The following is a 20,603-nucleotide window of genomic DNA, read 5'->3' on the forward strand; positions in this document are numbered from 1 at the left end:
CATCTGGATATCCTCTCTGTGAAATGATCGTTCATTTCTTTAGTCCATTTTCTGACTGTATTGTCTGGATTTTTTGTTTTGTTTCACTGTTGGGTTGTGAGACTTCGGTATCTATTCAAGACACTAGTATTATTGGATATGAAGTTTGTGAATATCTTGAGAGCTTGTTTTCATATCTTCACCACCTGGCATCTCACAGAGATCAAGTTTTTAATTCTGATGAATCTCAGCCATGCTTCTCGTTCATGGATTTTGCTTTGGGCATTAGACACAACGGTCCTCGTCCCAGGCCCAGGCTCTGACGCCTTTTCCACTAAAGTTTTACAGAGTCATGATTTACATTTCAGTCTTCGAACCTTTTTCAGTGAATTTTTTGTAGGGTGTGAGGTCTAGGTTCGTTGTACTTGCCCACAGGTATCCAGTTATTCTAGAACATTTGTGGAAAAGGCTGCCTTCCCTTGGTCAAAGTGGTTTTGCACAGTGGTGGGAAAGCCGCTGAGCATATTTGTGAGGATCTGTTTCTGGGTCTGTATTCTGCTGCATGCCTGTCTTCCCGACAGTACTGTGCTGTCGCCATTACTTAGCTACATGTACAGTGAACCCCAACATGATGGAGAGTGATTCCTGTACTTCATCTTTTCTTTGTAAAGATTGTTTTTCGAGCCACTCTGGCTTTTCTTTATTTGAATTTTGATTGCTTCTTCTTATTTATATATACCATATATAAATATAAAAGTATTATATATATACCATATATAAAATATATATACCATATATATACTTTTATAATTTTGGCATAATTATAAAAGCATGGGATATCATTTGTTTGGTCCCCAGCACTTCTCCTTCCTCTCCCCTCCTCCCTCCCCTGTTCCCTTCCCTCTGCTGAAGTTTCTGCTATTTATTTAGTTTCATTTTTAGATTAGTGTCTTGTGGATGTGTTTAACGGTGAGGTTCACTGTGGTATATTCATATATGCACAGAGGAACCTGAGGTCAGATTCCTTACACACTCTTCCCAAATGCATCCCTTTTCCCTCCTCTTCAATCCCCTCCATCTACTCTATTGATCTTTCTTCCATTTTATTATTTTACAGAATAAGTCATTTTTATATCTCTAAAAAATTTGCTGAGTTTGATAGACATTGCCTTAAACCTGGGAAGGATTGTTGCTTTTACTATGTTGAGCATTTCAGTCTATAAATACAGTATAAAAAAAAGACTTTGTTTATTTAGTACTTCTTTAATTTTTTATTAGCATTTTGCAATTTTTAGTACATAGCTATCAGATATGTTCAGCTTATGCCAAAATGTTTTATTTTCAGAGTGACTGATTAGAGTGTCATGGGTTTAATGTCACTTCTGCATGTTCATGGCTAGTACATGGAAATGAACTTAATTTTTGTGTGCTGATCTTACAGCCTGTAACTTAGGTGAGCCCATTAATTCAAAGATTTGTGTAATGCACTTGGTGTTGTGTATGTGGTCATTAATGTTATCTGTAAATATAGATGGTTTTATCTCTTCGTTTCCAATCTGTCTGCTCTTTCTTTCTTTTATTTGATTCCCCCCCAATGACTAAGACTTCTACTACAACGTTCAATAAGACCTGATAAAAGTGGACATTCTTATATTATTCATGATCTCAGTCTTTTGCCCTTCAGTGTAATGTTAGAGTTTTTTGTTTTTTTGTTTTGTTTTGTTTTTATGTGTGCGCATGAGTGTATCGATACTTTTTTTTTCCAAGGTGGAAATGATTTCCCTCCTTTCCGAACTTTCTGCAGTTTTTAATTATGAACAGATAGCTGGGTTTTGTCAAATGCTTCTTATGTGTCTACTGGATTTACAATATGATTTTTTTCTTTGTCTTATTGATCAGATGAATATTATTGACTGATTTTTGAGTGTTAAGCCTGCCTCGTATATCTGTAATAAAGCTTACCACATATTATTGGGGTTGATTTTCTAATATTGTATTGAGGATTCTTGCAATAGTAGGTTATACTTTTCCATTTTTTTGTACTATTTCATCTGGTTTTGTATCATGGAAATACTATATTTATAAAAATGAGTTCTAGGAGAAGTATCCTATCATCTGTTTTCTAAAAGAGACTATATAGAATTTATGCTTTTAAATGTATGGTAGAATTCTCCATTGAAACTGGGCCTACAGACTTCTTTTTCTTGGATCTTTTTTTATCATTTTAAAAATTTGTTCTAATTAGTTATACATGACAGTAGAATGCATTTTGACACATCATACAAACATAGAGTATGACTTCTCGTTCTTCTGGCTGTATATGATATAGAATCACACTGGTTGTGTAATCACATATGTATATAGGATAATGATGTCCAATTCATTCTACTGTCCTTCCTACCTCCAAACCCCTCCCCTCCTTTCACTCCCCTCTGCTTAATCCAAAGTATCTGTATTTTTCCCTACCCTCTACCCCCCAATTATTACGAATTAGCATCCATATATCAGAGAAAACGTTTGGCCTTTGGTTCTTTAGGATTGGCTTATTTCACTTAGGATGATATTCCCCAGCTCCATCCATTTTATCTGCAAATGCCATAATTTCATTCTTCTTTAAGGTTGAATAATATTCCATTGTGTATATATACCACATTTTCTTTAGCAATTCATCTGTCAAAGGGCACCTAGGTTGGTTGCATAGCTTAGCTATTGTGAATTGGGCTGCTATAAACATTGATGTGGCTGCATCACTGTAGTATGCTGATTTTAAGTTCTCTGGATATAAACCAAGGAGTGGGAAAGCTGGGTCAAATGTGGTTCCAGTCCAAGTTTTCTAAGGAATCTCTGTACTGCTTTCCATAATGATTGCACCAATATGCAGTCCAAGTTTTCTAAGGAATCTCCATACTGCTTTCCATAATGGTTGCACCAATATGCAGTCCAACCAGAAATGTATGAGTGAACCTTTTCTACCACATCCTTGCCAATGTTTATTGTTGCTTGTATTCTTGATAATTGCCATTCTGACTGAAGTGAGATGAAATCTTAGTTTTGATTTTATATCTTTAATTGCTAGAGATGTTGAACATTTTTTTCATATATTTGTTGATTGGTTTGATTTCCTCTTCAGTGAAGTGTCTGTTGATTTCTTTAGCCTGTTTGTTGATTGTGTTATTTGTTTTTTTGGTGTTGAGTTTTTTGAGTTCTTTATATATCCTGGAAATTAATGCTCTATCTGCAGTGAATGTAGTAAAGATTTTCTCCCATTCTGTAGGCTCTCTCTTCATATTGTTGATTGTTTTCTTTAACTCATCATGTATTCAAGTTGTTTAATCTTTTGGGGTTAGTCAGATAGTCTGTTTCATCTTGGTTTAGTTTAGTTTTTTAAAAACATTTGTTCTAATTAGTTATACATGACAGTAGAATGCACTTTGACACATCATACATAAATGGACTATAACTTCTCATTCTTCTGGTTGTACGTGATGTGGAATCACACTGGTCATGTAACCATATATGCACACAGGTAATAATAGCCAATTCATTCTACTATCCTTCCTACCCCATTACACCCTCCTGTCCTTTCACTCTCCTCTGCCTAATCCAAAGCAACTCTATTCTTCCCACCCCTCCTTTTATTAGTATCTGCATATCAGAGAAAACATTTGGCTTTTGGTTTTGGGGGATTGGCTTATTTTGCTTAGTATGATATTCTCTGGCTCCACCCATTTATCAGCATGTATCATGATTTCATTCTTCTTTAAGGCTGAGCCATATTTCATTGTGTATATATATATATATATTTATATATATACCTCATTTCCTTTATTAGTTTAGTTTTTTTTTTCTCAATGATAATTTTATTTGAATTTTTACTCCAAATTTGGTAAATAATTTTAAAATTTAAATGGGCAAAGTTAAGGAAACTATATTTCATTGTTTATTTAAATTAATATTTTGCTGGTAAGTGTATGTGGAGAATATCATACTAAGTGAACTAAGCCAAACCCATAAAATCAAAGGCCCAGTGTTTTCTCTGATATGTGAATGCTAATTCACCATGGGGGTGTGGGGCTAGGGAAGAATAGTTACTTTATATTAGGTAGAGGGAAGTGAAGAGATGGGAAGGGGTATGGGGGTAGGAAGGATAGTAGAGTGAAACAGACTTTATTACCTCATGTACATGTATGACTGCATGACCAATGTGATCCTACAATATGTAAAATCACAAAAAGGAGAAATTATACTCAATTTATGTATGATCTATCAAAACGTATAAATGCATTCTACTGTCATGTACAACTAATTAGAACAAATTAAAAAATTAGTTTTGTTTTGACAGTGTATTAGTTCCCTCTTCTGCTATAACAAATTGCCAGAAACTATGGTTAAAACAACACAAATTTCTTATCTCACAGGTCTAGCTTAGAAGCACTGTGTCTCACTGAGCTAAGATCTATGTGCTATCCAGTCTGCATTCCTTTCAGAAAGATCAAGGGGAAACTCATTTTCTTGCATGTTCCAACTTCTGGAGGGTACCTGCGTTCCTTGGATTTGGCTCCCTTTCCTAAGTGCAAAGTTCAGTGTGCTCAAACTTTCCCACACAACCACCTTGCTGGATCCCTGATCACAGCTCAGAAAAAATTTCCTTTTTAAAAATTTTGTCTGATCAGATTAGGTCCACCTGGATTATCCATGATTTTCTCCCTCTCATGATCCGTAATCATCCTTAATCAACCCCGTTTTCCCAATTGAGGTAACACATATTTTCCCAGATTTAGAATGTCAGCATTTGGGGTGGAGGGTACATTATTCACCTTCTCTAGGTATTTGTGGCTTTCCAGGAACTGATCCAGTGCTTATGAGCATGAAGTCATTTGTAGTGTCCTCTTTTTATTGCTAAGAATCTGTAATGCTATCCCTTATTTCATGTCTGGTTTGGATGATTAAGGTTGCCTCAATTTCTACCTTTATAAGTCTTGCTGGAGGTTCCTCTCAAAAAACAAACGAACAAACAAAACCCCAAAAACGTGGAAAGAATTGGGAATTTGAGCGTCCCTGGATTTAATCCCTGGTATGAAAAAACGAATTGATTGTGGTGATGGCTGTACAATTCTGGATATGCTAATAGTCATTGAACTGTATACTTTATTTATTAGGTGAAATGTAACAGTATGGGAATTAGAGCTTAAAACTGTTGAAAATTATATCGAAATCTTCAAAAGTGGATACATTTTATTATTTGTTTGGCATTTATCTTCTGTATTTCTCTCTTTTTGCCTTTCTACAGGTCAAGGTGTTTAGGGATTTTTGGTGGTGGTGTTTGCTTTTTGCTTTTTTCATTTTTAGAATTTCATCTTTATCAGTGAAGATGAATAGATTTTGTGTATAACTTTATTATAATAACTGGAAAAAGACAATGTACTGTTACCCACATCTTATCAGCTCAAATGAGGCTAGGAAACTTAACTTCTCTTTTGGTGCCTTACCTTTCTCACCTTGAGTGTCCTGTCTTATAGAGCTGGTGGTATTGGAGTTTTCATTTCCACCATGAGCTACAGTCCACAGAGCTCAGGGAAAGGATGCGCTACTGTGCACAGCACTCTGCTCCTTTCCTTGGCCCTGCTTCCTTTCCGATGCCTCCTCAGAATCCCAGAATTCTTCTTTGATGCTTTCCTTCCTCTTTGGAGAACTTCCCATAGTAGGTCTTTAAGGGCAGCTTTGCTAAAAGTCGATGTTTTTTGTTCTCCCTCATCTGAGGACGTTACTTGCTCTTCTTTACTGAAAGGTAGTTTGTCTGATAAAGATTCCATGGTGGTTGGTTCTTACAACACTTGAAAATGTGCCATGTTCTCCAGGACTTCATGGTCTTAGCTGAGAAATCTGTTATTTGAGCTCATTTTTCTATGTACAAGTCATCGTTTCTGGCTTCTTACAAGATGCTCTTTCTTAGGTCTGGGGCTGTAGCTCAGGGCAGGGATCTTGCCTAACATGTGCAGGGTTATGGGCTTGATCATTCTTACACATACTCAAAGATGTTTTTCCTTGATGTTAAGTTTGCACATACTTCATTATGTTGAGTTTCATTGTTGATTTCTGTCATCTTATTTGCAGTTTACTAAGCTTCATTGATCGGTAGTGTTGTATCTTTCACCAAATTTGGGGAGTTTTCAGCCAAAGTTTTTTCAAATACTCTTTCAGCTCGTTTCTTTCTGCTAGGAATTCAGTGATAGAAATGTTGAATCATTTATTATTACCCTTTTGTTATTGGTCCCTGAAGCATGGTTCATTTTTTTCAATGTCTTTCTATGTTGTCAAGATTGGGTGAATTGTGTTACTCAGCCCTCAAGTTCACAGATTGAATCTGTTGTCATCTCCATTCAGCAGATGAATCCATTCACAAAGTTTTTCATTTCTTTGTATTTTCACGTTCTATAATTTCCATTTGATTCTGTTTTATGACATTTCTTTGTTGAGATCTTCTATTTTTCCTTCCTATTAGGAGAGTTTGAAATTCATCACTAAAGCATTTCCATGACAACTGCTTTAAAAAAAAGTTGTCAGATTATTTTAACATCTGATTCATCTTGATGGGAGCATCAGTGAATTGTCCTCTCTCATTCAATTTGTGATTTTTTTGGTTCTTGGCATGGCAGGTGATTTTATAGTATATAGGAGACATTTTGCCTATTATGCCAAGAGACTCTGGGTCCTATTACCTCTTGTGTTTCAGTAGTCAGTCCTCCTGTTCAGTGTTAGCATTCAGATTGTGGTCAGAATTGGGGGCTGTACTTCTGGTGGCAAAGCCCTGGTGGTTGTGTTTAGTGTGCTTGCTGCCTGTGGCACCACTGGAACTCTCACTTGTCCCAATGTGTCCTGTCTGCTGGGACAAGAGCAGTTCAAGGCATAGCTTCCACTTGTCTCCTGGGGAAGGGTTGGGTCACAGGGTTCTCTTATGGGCACTCGTATTCTGCTGTCTCTAGGCAGGGGAGAAAAGTCTGGATCCACTGGTATGAACAGCTTCTCAGTGTGGTCCCCTTCCCGGGGTTGTTTCTCTCTATCTGATTCTTAGAACCCATTTCAGAGTTCCTGGGTGGGGTACAGGGTTTGGGAATGAAGGAATAAAGGTTTTCTGGATCTAGCTGCTTGCTTTGGCTAAGTGTTCACTGCCCGCTGTAACCATGTGCCTCAGTATCTATTGACAGGAAAGGAGCATCTCAGATCTGTGTGTCTCCAGGCAGCTTATTGATGACTGGTTTCCAAATCATCCCTCCTTACTTATCCTGTTGGTTTTGCCAGATATTGTCAGAAGGATTCCCATGCAACTCCAGGGAGGTATGCACCTACTGGAACTGCATACCTGGGGTTGTTGGGAAATGCCATCTCTAAGTGACCACCTCCTTTTGAGTAAGAGAAAAATGACATCTGGCCATTGTGATCTTCTTCCTGTTCTGAGGTCCCAAGTCAGGGTTAATAATTGGGTTTAACATGAATGGATCATGGAGAAATGGATCTATGCCACCTTGTCCTGACTGGAAATATGGACTAGAGTTTTTGATTTTTTTTTTGTTGAGATTCTTTCATCTAAATATATTCCTCCATGTTTCACAAATTACTTATTGTTTTAACTCATTTTGCCATCAAATTATTTTCTAATACCTAATACAGACTAGACTCTTAGTTCTCAGATAAAAAAATGTTGTAGAAGAAATTAAAGGAATGCTCATGTGTCAATGCCAAATTTGTCTTTAGACACTTGTGTGTCCAGTGTTGGGCAAATGGGACCTTTTGACTCTTCCATAATTTCAGCAATGAGCAAATACCCTCATCACCAAGATAGAACTTTCATACACTCTGTGTTGCAGAAAGTCTAAAATTCTTAGAGGGAATATTTAGAGTTAGTTCCTGTCTTAGCCAGATGCTATAACAAAAAATTGTATCTTGGGTAGCTGAAACAAAACAAATTTTAAATTTCCACAGTTCTGGAACTCAGAAAGTCCAAGATCAAGGTGTTGGGAGAGAGCAAACTCTCTGGTCTCATTTACAGGGCACTAATCCCATGCTAATGGTTCCCCCTCAGGACCTCATCTAAACCTAATTAGCTTCCAGAGTCTCCACTGGAGGATAAGGCTTCAACAAATGAGTTGTGAGGGAACATAGTTCAGCCTCTAGTAGTTCCCTAAAAGAAGTAAGTTGCTTCCTCTTCATTTTCCTAAAGTTTTCACAAAATTCATGCTAAAACTATATAAATATAAACAGACTTATGAGATTGCCAGATCTCTATCATTCTGAACCTGTTGTGTTACTTCTGTGGAACTTTTTAAAAGAAATTAAATTTAGATGTTTACATCTTTGAGCAATGTTTAAAGCCATCCTATGTGTTTCTCATGGATACTTAGTGAGTAAGTTGAAATAACATCAGTTCTGTTAAGTACCCTGCCAGAAATGATCTTCTTTAACCTGCAAAGCGAAGATTATCTTCCTTTTCTGGCCTAGAGTGAAAAGACAAGAAGTAGAGATATTTGAAAAGATATTCAGAGAAGAATAGTTAAGTACATAAATAATTAAAAGAATAAAGTAGATTGGTCTCTACTAGAGTGGAAAGATGCCTGTGTAACTAGAAATGGGAGAGTTGCCAAGGTGCAGATAGGAAATGAACTCCCCTGCTAGCTTACATGCCCACTGTGGCTTGGAGACGCTAAGATATTCCCTGAGAACCACACTCTGCACATGCCTGGCCCCTGACTATGGGCTGGCCTGGTGCCTCACTTCTAGCCAGTGGTACATGTCAAAGGTTAGGAGATACCGCTACTTGGATTAACATGAAAGAGATCATAACTTCTGGCCTTGTAAGCAGATGTTCCCTTGCTGGATGATGAAGTGAACTGCCATATGTAGAGGCACACAGGGCAAGGACGTACAGCAGCCTGCTAGGAGCAGAATCCTGCCAAAACAGCATGAACTTGGAAGTAGATGTCCTAGTGGAGTTTTAGCTGAGACCCCAACACTGGCTAGTGCCTTAATTATGCCTCAGAAGAGGCACTGGAACAGAGAGCCAAGCAAAGTTGTGTATTAATCTCTGGCCCATAGAATTGGTGAGAAAGTATGCACTATTTTTAGCCACTAATTTTGTACTAATTATTTATATAACAATAAATAACTAATAGGCTCACCACTTTTTTTGTATTACTATGTACAGTGAAAAAGTTGTCAAAGTGCTTACTTTGTACTTACCTAAGTGAAAAGATTTTCAAATGAAATTACTTTAATTACATATGTGTATATGTATATACACACACATATATATGAAACAAAAATATATATATATATAGATATATGAAACAAAAGTAATATTCATTTGAAAATTTTTACCCTTAGATAAATACACACACATGTGTCTGTAATAAATGTATCTGTAATAGGCTGTATGTATGTTTTTACTCTGGATTTGTGTCTAATTTCTACAGCCTTGTATTGAACCAAAGTAGTCTCAAAATGATGTCATGGCATACTAGTGCCGAGTAATGGCAAAGAAATGAAAGGAAAAAAAATGAAAACAACTGTTTTAGCAATGTTGTTCACATGAGAGTGTAATTGTACAGCTTAACATGCTGATCAATTTAGAGCCAAAGAAAATATTCGTTCTATCTCATTGTCTTTAGGAACCAACAAAGAATGAGATTAGCTTAAATCAGAAAGCATGAAAAGGGATGTGCGTTTTATACTTTATCAGAGTATTATCTCCTGACAATGTCAAAACTTTAGTCATTAGCAAGGAGATGAGAAATATGCTCAACATATATGCAGACATCTTCAGTACACTGTGTTCATGGAAAAGCATGTGTTCTATGGTTTAGTTCTTTAGTGTAGGATGAGCAGCACAGAGTACCTTCATTTCTTGTGCAGGCTTTTCCTTTTGTTTGTAGAAATCCAAGAATGATTATTATCGCAATACCTAGTTACTCAGCATTTTTGCTTTTCCCTATTGCCATAGCTTTTTTTGTTTCTATAATCATGTGTTAGATCAAAATTCCAAGTTTAAAAAAAGCAAATTAAGGATTAGTAAATCAGTTTGAAGACATTTTAGGAGAACAAATTGCAAAGAGTGGGGGAAGATATAAAGAAGAACTCTGCTGAATTGTGATAGTTGGTGGATTCTTAAAAAAAAAAATATCTTATGGATTTTGTTTTTCAAAGTAGTGTATATACTACTAGCTAAGGCACAGACCAGCACACTCACCTGGAGTTTGAGGCAGGACTGAACGTCTCCTCACTCCTGATATTCATATACTGTCCGCTGTCCCCTCGATCTTATTCTTCTGACCTTTAGAACTGTGAGGAGTCAGTTCCTGTTGCTGAAGTCACCCAATCTGTGGTGCTCTGTCACAGCAGCCCGGATGGTCTGAGATCAAGGCATCCAGAGTCTAACAGCATTCAGAACAATGACTCTGAGATGCTTTTCTCCCTGCTGAGGATTCAGGTTGATGTGTTCCTAAGATGTTACCACGTGTCAAGCTAATGACTTTAGGGCACATGCAATGGAACCTGTTTGGGTACATGCAGTGAGATCTCAGATTTCTGGTCAGCTCCTTACCTCACTAGTGTGTCGTGTGTCCTCTTGGAAAACGGGAGCAGCCAAGAAAAGCTGTGGGCATGGCAGAGGCGATATTATTTAACAAGAAGCGACACCCAGAGTGTAGAAATATGCCTTTGCCTTTACTAGGAAAGTTCTTCCTAATGAATTCTTATTGCTTCTTTGATTTATTTATAGATGTCTATGCCTTTTATATTTGAAAATGAAGGTTTTGGAAGGCAACCATTGTTCCATTTCTGAAAATGTGCTTTTACAGTTTAAATTACAGAGCATTTTCTCTGGGTCTTCATATTTACTATAAGGCACTGTAGCTTCTGGCTGTAACTCAAACTGTAGGGAAAATCCCATATCTTAGAGAATTTTTAAAAGTCAAATACAAAATGTAATGGGTATTTAAAAATCTGAAGGAAATCTCAGAGCCAGACCATAAATTTTTGATTAGGTTACAATGTCTGTAAGTTTATAGAAAGATCTTCCTATGAACTCTCCAGCTTTCTCCCTTCACCTCTGGGTGAGATGGCATTATCTATAGTGAAAAGCCAGGAGAACTTCAGCTCTGTACCTCCCTTTATCATTTTTAGAGTCCGTCATTACTAAAAATTTGAAGGGCCCTGCTCATGTTCAGGAAGGAATATTATAGAAACAACTAAATTCCTGATTTTTTATTTTAAATTCTGTGGTCAGAATTTCTAAGAAATCCATTAGGTATGCTTTCAGATAGTTGCTTTATAGTCTAAAGTAGAAGAAAATTAAAGGGTTGCTAATGATCAAAACATTGAATGTGCCTTTCATTTTAACCTAGCTTTCATTCAGTGAACTGTTATAACCCGTCCATTGATGAACTTGTTCTCTAGATTCAAAAAACAGATTTCTTGGTTGTCCTTCCATGTGGGACAATGTGCATTATACTGACAAGGCCGTGTTTTAGTTGACTGCCCAGAATTTGCCAATATTTCTGAATAATTCTTTCTTCGTTTTTGAGTTTTTTCCATATTCAAGATAGCTGTTGTCCGAATGTCTTTCTTCAGTGAAGTAATTCTGTAGACTGTGTTGGTTGACTCAATCCAGCTGATGTATGTATACAGACCTTGGCAGTTTCTGAGACATTTCTCAGATGTCACATGTAAAGCAATGTTGATGGCTGTTTGATTAGCAGCACAAACACACAATTCTGTGGATTCTCTGCAACACTGGTGCTTTATCTAGTATAACAGACCATCTGTCCTTTCTCTCTTTAATAAAGCAATTTGAGTTTATACAGAGTATTACAAATGCTTTTAAATAGCACTTCCTTCAGGAACTCAACAAGAATCCACCACTATAAATATTTATTTATTTTACCTTTTATACTCTCCTCTTACAAAAATTCATACTTCAAAAAAGGCAAAACTGGGTTGGATTGAATGATATTTTTCCCACCCAGGCTCAAACATGTTTTCACCAGTAAAATACAATTTAATAATTCACCCAAAGCACATCTGCTGCCTCTGTTGCAATTCACTGCAAGGTTTTTCTGCAATTCCTAACCATCATCCGTATATAAAATTCATTAATTGAATTGGATGTTCTAGGTTTCGTAAATTTGAGCTGCTTCTAGTTGAATTTCAAGGTTTGACTGTGATTTCAAATCCAGATTTCTACAATATCAGAATAATTATCAGGGTTATAGAGAAAATAAATCTAAGCCCCGCTTCTACCCCAGGTTTTATAAATGGAAATGAAAGATTAGTGCATAGGGAGTCCTGTCCAGTCTGACACTGAGGGATGTTATGAGACTGGCCAGTGGTGAAGAATTTCTGATGCTACAAAGGACTCTGTCATAGGAGATCTCAGGATATGAAAATCCTTTTAGGGCTTAAAATGCTGGTTGCATTCATTCATGTCTTTATTTCTTCTCAGTTTAATATGCACTTTAAATTAAATATTTCCATTTTAATGATGCTAAGTGATAGAAAAAAAAATATGATCTTTTTTCTCTCTTTAAAAATGACCCATGTCTTCGACAGATAGTTCAATGTTGCTTAAATGCCGCATAAAAAAGGAACCAAAATGTAATTTAAACCTAATTCGTTGGTTTCAGACCCTACTCCCCAGGAAAATTTCATCATAATGAAAAATATAGGGAACGTTCCAAGGCAATCTAAGAAGATAATTTATTATGATATTAGGTTTAGAGCTACTTCAGAAAATCTCCAAAATTACCAAGTCCCATTTGGAAATGTTTCTTGGAGTCACCTAAGTGGAATATTGTTTTACTTCCCAGTAGGCTTGCAGACAAAGTATAATTTAAATCTTTCTTAGAAAATGCACAAATTCGCTTTTCATTATATATTATATATATGGCTCTAATTGCTTCATAATGATTAGCAATTTAGTTGTATTATTTAAAGTGTGCCTGCATAAATACATGCTTAATATTTTGGTTTTTCCTGTGTGTAGAAAAACTTGCTTGAAATATTAATGAATACAATGACCCAGACCCTTTAGAAAGCATTCTCATTTCAGAATATTTTATTGCATATTACTTAAAGACTTCTTACTAATTATGTCTGTTAAGGTCCCATATTAATTAATTTTTTCCCTGGACCAAATACCAACTAAACTTTTATGTATTAGAGGAATTTTATAAGCCTTTCAGGTTACATGAGAAAGTAGCCAAATTATAGCTCCCATAGTAATTCAAGGTAGATTCCCTGGGAATGTTTAGGTAGCCAAGAGTCTTAGTCTTACTCTATTAACTTGCATTTACATAATGCTGGATAATTTTTATGGCTCTTCCGTATCTCCTTTCACATTTGATATTACAGTATACCCAAGAGTATAGTAATATGGGCATTATAATCTTTAATTTCTAAGCTGTCTTGTTGAGTTGCAATCTAAGAGGGACCTGCCTAACATTAAATCACTTCAAAGATGAGGTTCACGTGTATTTGCTGAATTGTCTTCTTTCTGTTATTCTGGATTTAGGCCATTAGTATACACACTAATCTGGGAATTCTATACTTTTGATTGTGTTCTAAGGTCTTGCTTTTGTTTTTTTTAATGCCAACATCCAAAGGGGGCTATGAATAAGATTTTTATTGAACAATTTGATGGTGACATTAAAGCAAGCCTTCTCCTTAAGGAGTCATCATGAGTGAGGCATTGTCCAATTTGTTGTTAATACTGTTTTAATAGCAGTATTAAAACAGTATCACTTAAATGGTAAGATCTTCAGTCTTTCTAGAGGATGTCCTGAATTTGATTGATTGCTTTGCAACTTACTTAGGCAAGTTTTTAAATCTTTCCAAACTCTTATTTCCTCATCTTTAAAAAGATGATAATGATAGTATTTTATTGAGTTCAGGATTAAATGAGATAAAACATACAAAATATGATGCAGAAAAAAGTCACTGGATAAATGTTGGTTACCCTATTTCTTCCTTTCTCCTTTAAAATGTGTTTTAACCAAAGAAGGAAGGAAGAAAATGTGTGGGAGTATCACTTGATAAGGAAAGAACTTTGCCCATATTTTCATGTAACCCAGTGAAAAGCAAGTAACCTGCTGAGAATGTGTGTCCTGTCCACATAAATCAGACAAAAAACTTGTTTTTAATTTTTTTGGCAGACTTATGAAGCCAATTAGCTTGATAATATATATTCAATTTTAATGGGCAAGTAAATAATTAATGTTATTGCCTTTGTAAATTTAGCTTTTCGGTTATAAATTAACATAATTAAAAGAGTAATGTTTCAGTATGCATTCTACTGGCCAAATTTAAATCAAGCAATTAAAGTGTAGGTTTTTCGCACCGAATGAGCTCAGCTCATAATGACACAGACGAGAGACGTAAATTTGTTTTTTCATGGCCAGGTTCATTACGAAAACATGAAGGAAAATACTTGCAGTTCATGTAATCAAGTAAATTATTCCAAGTACCACTTATATATTTTAAATTGTTATTCTAGTTCTTCTGTCTTAAATTCAGGACTTAAACACCATCATTATCTCTCCTTTGCAAAGGATCACTTAAGATCTTGGCTAAATGCTGTTGTGTTGGTAACTACATGCAGTGATCCAAATCTCTGAGGATGATCTGCTTATGTGCTGGGACAGGACCTCTGTACCAGAGATGAGATCATTTAAATAGGAAACTAAGCAGTTTTGCATGACTTAGACTTGCAAGCCTTGCTGTGAAAACCAAGACTATTTGTTGTGTTAAAGCAGGGAAGGAGAGAGGGCCCACCAAGATTGCTTTGCTTTGCAATTCACACGCACAGAGGAAAGTCTGATGCGGGAGCTTGTGTTCTTCCTAGGATGTGAAGCAAGTGAGCAGATGTAGTCTGTTCTTCCTTTGAAATCAGCTTCCTGCAACACCTTTATGCAGATTCAAATCAAGAACAATCTATTTTGCAACTGCATACTTCCCAACCAAATGGGTAGAAAATAGGGCCCGTTATGTGGGGATAATTGAACTGCAGGTATTTTTAATGTTCAAGAAATACTGATATGTAACTAAACATGCACTGACTAATGACCTATGTTTAACTGCTCTCCATTTGGAGGCACACTAATAACAATAGGTTTCAGGGCATATTAAAGTAGACACATGAATCACATAAATGTCTTCGGAAGACAGATGCTACTACTCCTCTTTCTTGCCCACTGAGATGTTCATAAAATGAATCCCCCTTTTAGTGATGTTAAGTATATGAAAATACAACACTCTGACATTTACCTTTAATTTGTTGAATTGCTAGTGATGTATTATTCTAGTGTTTTCAATATCTTAAGTGTGAACAACAAATTCTTTACCCTGAAGAAAATTGTTAGCCACTTTTTTGTTGTTTAGAAAATGTGTATCTTATTGCTTTGTTGTTGTTGCTTGATTACAGAACATATTTCTTCCCTGGTGTTTGTTCTTTATGTCAGACTCCTTGTCAACAGGCTATGGTCTAATTAAGAGTTTTTCCCAATGTAATACAGATTCATTCCACTTTGGCTTTTCTTTTTTTTTTTTCTTTTGGCCTGGCCTTATTTTTCTGCTTTCCAAATCATCATCCATTACTTCTTATATCTGTTATCAATATTTAAAGGCAAATAAAGCTCAGAATTTCAACTAGCTTCTAATACTTCTCATTCTAGGAAATAGAAGATACATTAATAGCCCATCAATTTACCTTGGAATAAGTCTGTTGGTCAGCAGCTCTTTGAATTTTGGATGAAAGCTGTGGAAAAATGTAAATAACAACACATTTTCCATAAATTATAGGAGAGCCATAAATTCCCCTAGCATTTAATCTAGGATTTCAGATCAAACATCTCTATGGAGTGAGTTACCAAGACTGGAAATTCTCTTTTGTTTATTATTCTTTCCCAATTCATTGTTTATCTATAAAATTCTGCTTTTTACACCTTTATCTACCAATGGTCTGCCTTCGGTCCTATTAATTAAAATTTATGCGATTTTTCTCTTTCCCAAATGATAGTGATTCTTAAAAGTTAAACCAAACGCATCTTCCATGAAACTGTCTTCCCACACACCTCTCAAGTCCACTGCGTGTGCTTGATCTTTGTTTCTCTCCTGTCTCTAGACTTATCTCCTCCTCTGCTTTAGAGATGTGCCTTTCATGCAAGTGAATAGTTTCTGCCATTTTATAATACAGTTTCTATCACTACTTTCCATCTTACTCTCCATGGAAACAGGAATTGTTCTTTCACGTACTTCATTGAATTATATAGTATTTATCGTCAATGTAGAAACATCTGCTTAGGTAAATAAAACACTGGAAATAAGCAGATTTGAGAACAAAGTCGGTGCAACTGATGGGGTTAGAAACATGTGAATGTAGGAACCTAGTTTAGCAGCTCCATGTTCATTATAGCACGGACACCAGTTGGTATGTTTTATATAAAGAACACAAAACATCTGATTTGGTGAGCTGATATATTACAGGCCACTTAAGAGAGTTTCTATTGAAATAGGACAATGAACCCTCTCTGATACTAAGTGCTATCAATTATTAGGATAAAAAAAACATGAGTAAATCAGGACACATGCCTTCTAATAAACACCATTAATGTTTAATTTTGATGGTGTTCACTTTTAATATAAATTCAATGACTCATGACTATTTTCACTCTACAGCATTGCCTACTGGTATTTGTATATATGGAAAGCACTATATATAGGATTTAATTATTTTTTTCTCAACCATCAGTAACTGAGAACTCTTGGGGCAAGTTATTTTATCTGTAAGCCTGAATTTCTGTAAAATATGGATAAGTCATAACCATGTGGAGTTTGTTATGACATGATGCTTGTATATACTAATAATGAAATTTATGGGGTATTTATTTTTCGGATACTAAATGGAATATATCATTATGGCTTTTATATTTTCTGTGTCAGCGATGGAATCCAGGGCCTTGCACATGGTAATAGACTAGTGCTCTATCCCTGTGATATATCCCCAATCCATGACATGTTTTAAATTTTATTTGAAACAATTATATAAAATTTCTAATTTTATTTGATTTAAGGATATTCAGGGCACTGATACTATCTTTGGCAGTATTAAGAGTCACAGATGAAATTTCTATCAAGTTTTAACTGCCTTTCCTGAGCAAATGTATTGCTTTTAGTTCATAAATTTTGTGGAGTTCTTATCAATGAAGGCAGAAAGAAACTCATAGGTAAGAGGATTGGTTAGTTTCCTTATTTAGCTTCACATGAATGGGTTAAGCCAAAACAAGGGAGCAAGGAAATAGACAAGAATTTGTTTCTTAAGATTTGTGTTACGCTTTATAATACATAGAATTCACAGAGGAATGGCAAGTTTTAAATATAAGTCCTTTGTGTTAAGGATTTCTCTCCAACTACAAAAAGAACAGGGTAGACAGTTGTGTGCTGGTAAGCCAACTCTCCAAAACCAGAGTCTTGTTCCACAGCATCTGTGCATACTCATGGTGCAAGTACTACCAACATGGCAGCTCTCAAGTTACCAATGGTTTAGTAACCAGCTTACAGTGACCTGATCATTGACCAAGCGGTTCTTGCTAACTGGCACTAGCACACAACTTATGGGTCCTTCAAGCTCATCATTTGGACTTGCTCTGTACCGGCTTCCCTTTTTTTGGATGGGGTGTTACCAGGGATTGAACCCACGGTCACTAAAACACTGAGCCACATCCACAGCCCTATTTTGTATTTTATTCAGAGACATGGTCTCATTGAGTAACTTGCTATTGCTGAGGCTGGCTTTGAACTCTCAATCCTCCTGTCTCAGCCTCCCGAGACACTGGGATTAGTGTGCCATGGCACCTGGCTTCGCTTGCCTTTTTGTTAAGTAAAACTCCCCTCCTTTTGCCTCATTTTCCTTCCAATTTTTCTGGTTTCATCCTTTTCCTTTCAGCACCTGAGTAGATGTAAGTCCCTTTGTTTTGTTTGACTCTCCCCTGGCTACTCTGTGTTAGAGGCTATGCAGAGGAAGTGGAGTAGAATGCAGAGGTACAGGAGAAAGCCACCCCCAGCTAGAGGCCTTGTACACCCCTCAACTCTAAAATGGACTTAATATGTTTAATCTCCTTAATGTAGTTTATAGGACCTTATCCTGGTGTACTTTTCCTTTCTGGATTGTTAGAAGGGTTCTGTCCTCGAAACGTGGAACTTGCATGTCTTTAAGTTCTCTGAGAGCACAGTATTCTCTCTGCCTGGTTTTCCCATATGCAGTGCATTCTGCCTGGAATGGTTATCACATCTCTCCTCCTCTTCCGCTTTCATCCAGCCAAGCCCACTTTGACTTCAGTCCTATGGAGGCCCCATTGTGGACTGCCCTTCACTTGTGATTTCGCAGCATCTTGCACTTAGGCTACTAAACAATTAGTCATCCATTGTCCAATTTATTTGCCAAATTAGGTAACAACTATGGATTAGGAATCAGGGGTTGTTGAATCAATTAGGTCAAGTCAGAAGATCTCTAGGACTCAGTGTTCCTCATTTATACAATATTCTGTTTCTGTTCCTACATTATCAGAGTTATCAACTCACCCCTGCTTTGAGGATCAGTGTAATGTTCCATGTGCAGGTGTAAAGTTCAACACATCCCTTCATGTCTGACTTTTTGAAGTCCTCATGATGCAGCACAGTGACATGGTTCTCACTGTCGACTCTGAGATCAAGCCACCTTGACCTGAACCCCAGTACTGCTCAGTTAGACCAGCTTCTAGTTTCCCCCATGTGTGAAATAGAGATTTATAATGGAGGCTTCCTCATAAGTTTGTAGGGGGAAAGAAATGTGTCAATACATATGAATAGACTTAGGTTCTATTATTGTTAATTTCATTTCATTGTTTTACTAGCTTCTAGAAGGCTTAAATATATTTCTTGTCTTAGAATTACAATAATCATATTTCTCCATTAACTTATTCTTACTGAATTCCCAAAGAATTCCCACATTTCATCTTCCAAAATTAAGAAGATACTTAACCCTCACTCCTAATATCCTTTCCTCCTTCTTACAATATGCTTTCTGAAATTCTTTCCAAGGGTTTTGGGAGGTTTGGAGCATGGGACTGGTTATTAGCAACAGCAAAATGAATTTCAGAAAGCATGAAGGAATTTTTGTTCTATTTCATCTCAGAAATGAGCTTTTTCATGTACATTGGCAACAGTTTTATTTTCAAATAAGAACTCTATCCCCCATATCCAAGATAACTTTTCAAATTAATATAATGATTTGTTCCGTTCTAAGGAATAATTATCTCTAATGTTTTATTTTTAGAGTAATATCCAGTAATTTTCAGAAGCTGGAGCTTGTCATAAAATCATTGAAAGATAAGTAATGTTCTTCTCATGATCCCAGGAGAGTGGTTCAGGTTGATTCCAATTCGGCTTGAGTGGTGACTTTATCATTCAGGTTCCATTTGCGTAAATTGTGGGGTAAATACGTTGTGCAGTGTTTGAGATTTGGAGTGGGGACAGGGAATGAGAAATACAGTACATCGAAATGGGAAAATATTAGAAAATCTTTCTAGCGTATTGAATATATTTGTATTATTAAATAAAGGAAATGCTTTCAGGTCTGGAATATCCCTGACCTGATTGACTCAGGCTCCTCATGAATGAGGAGAAACACAAGGGGTTAAGTCACTCACTAACCACCATCAAATATGTTTTTATATTTCTTTTTTGGAGTATGTGGGGCAAAGATCTCATCTTCAAACTCCAATATACTCAAGACACTTAGTCCAGGTGGAGTGTGGCAGTTCTTAGCAGTGGAAATGGTGGCCGCCATGACTGGTGCACACTGAGGACATAACAAGAGTGGGACAAGATGAGGCTGGTGGGGTAGTCCAGGACCAGGTCTCAAAGGTTCTTCTAAGCAATGTTAAGAATTTGGGATTGTATCCTAGGGGCAGTGGGAAGCCTTTGAAAAGTTTGGACCAAAGGATGGAAATGGTTTATATTTATACGCTCCTTCCAGTTATGGGTAGACAGTGGATGGGGACCCACTAAAATAGGTTGATTAGAGACCAGAGAGAGTATATTATAATAATATAGGCAAGTAGAGGTCTGCTTTTGGTGGCAGAGATTGTGACCTGGGGACAGAGACTCACAGCAGAGCTTGCTGTCCTCTTCCCATGAGAGGCATCGATGTCTTTCTCACCACATGGAAGGGCTTAGAAAAGCAACCACAGGTTATTCTATATGATGTGTACTATGTGTGTATACGAGTGTGTATGCATGTTGTAGGGAGGTCAATGTTTTCTCTTAGGTTAATCAGTTAAAGCTGGGTGATGGAGGTGGGTTTTCATAAGCTTTCCTATGTGAATATAAATGAGTTTAAAGATATATCCATTTGTTTTCCTTTTTATAAGTGGTTTTCTCCTCTTAGAAATTTCTCAACTTGGAACTTTCAGTAAGTGAGATGTAAAATTAAGATAGACGTTTTTGGATCTGTACCAAATGGTTCATGTAAGTTCATGAGCATCACTTGGTGCCAGATGGCTAAGAACAATTATCAAGCATTTCTTTGGGCTTTAATGTTT

This window comes from Sciurus carolinensis, chromosome 6 (genome assembly GCF_902686445.1).
Source record: "Sciurus carolinensis chromosome 6, mSciCar1.2, whole genome shotgun sequence".
In the NCBI taxonomy this organism is placed as follows: domain Eukaryota; kingdom Metazoa; phylum Chordata; class Mammalia; order Rodentia; family Sciuridae; genus Sciurus; species Sciurus carolinensis.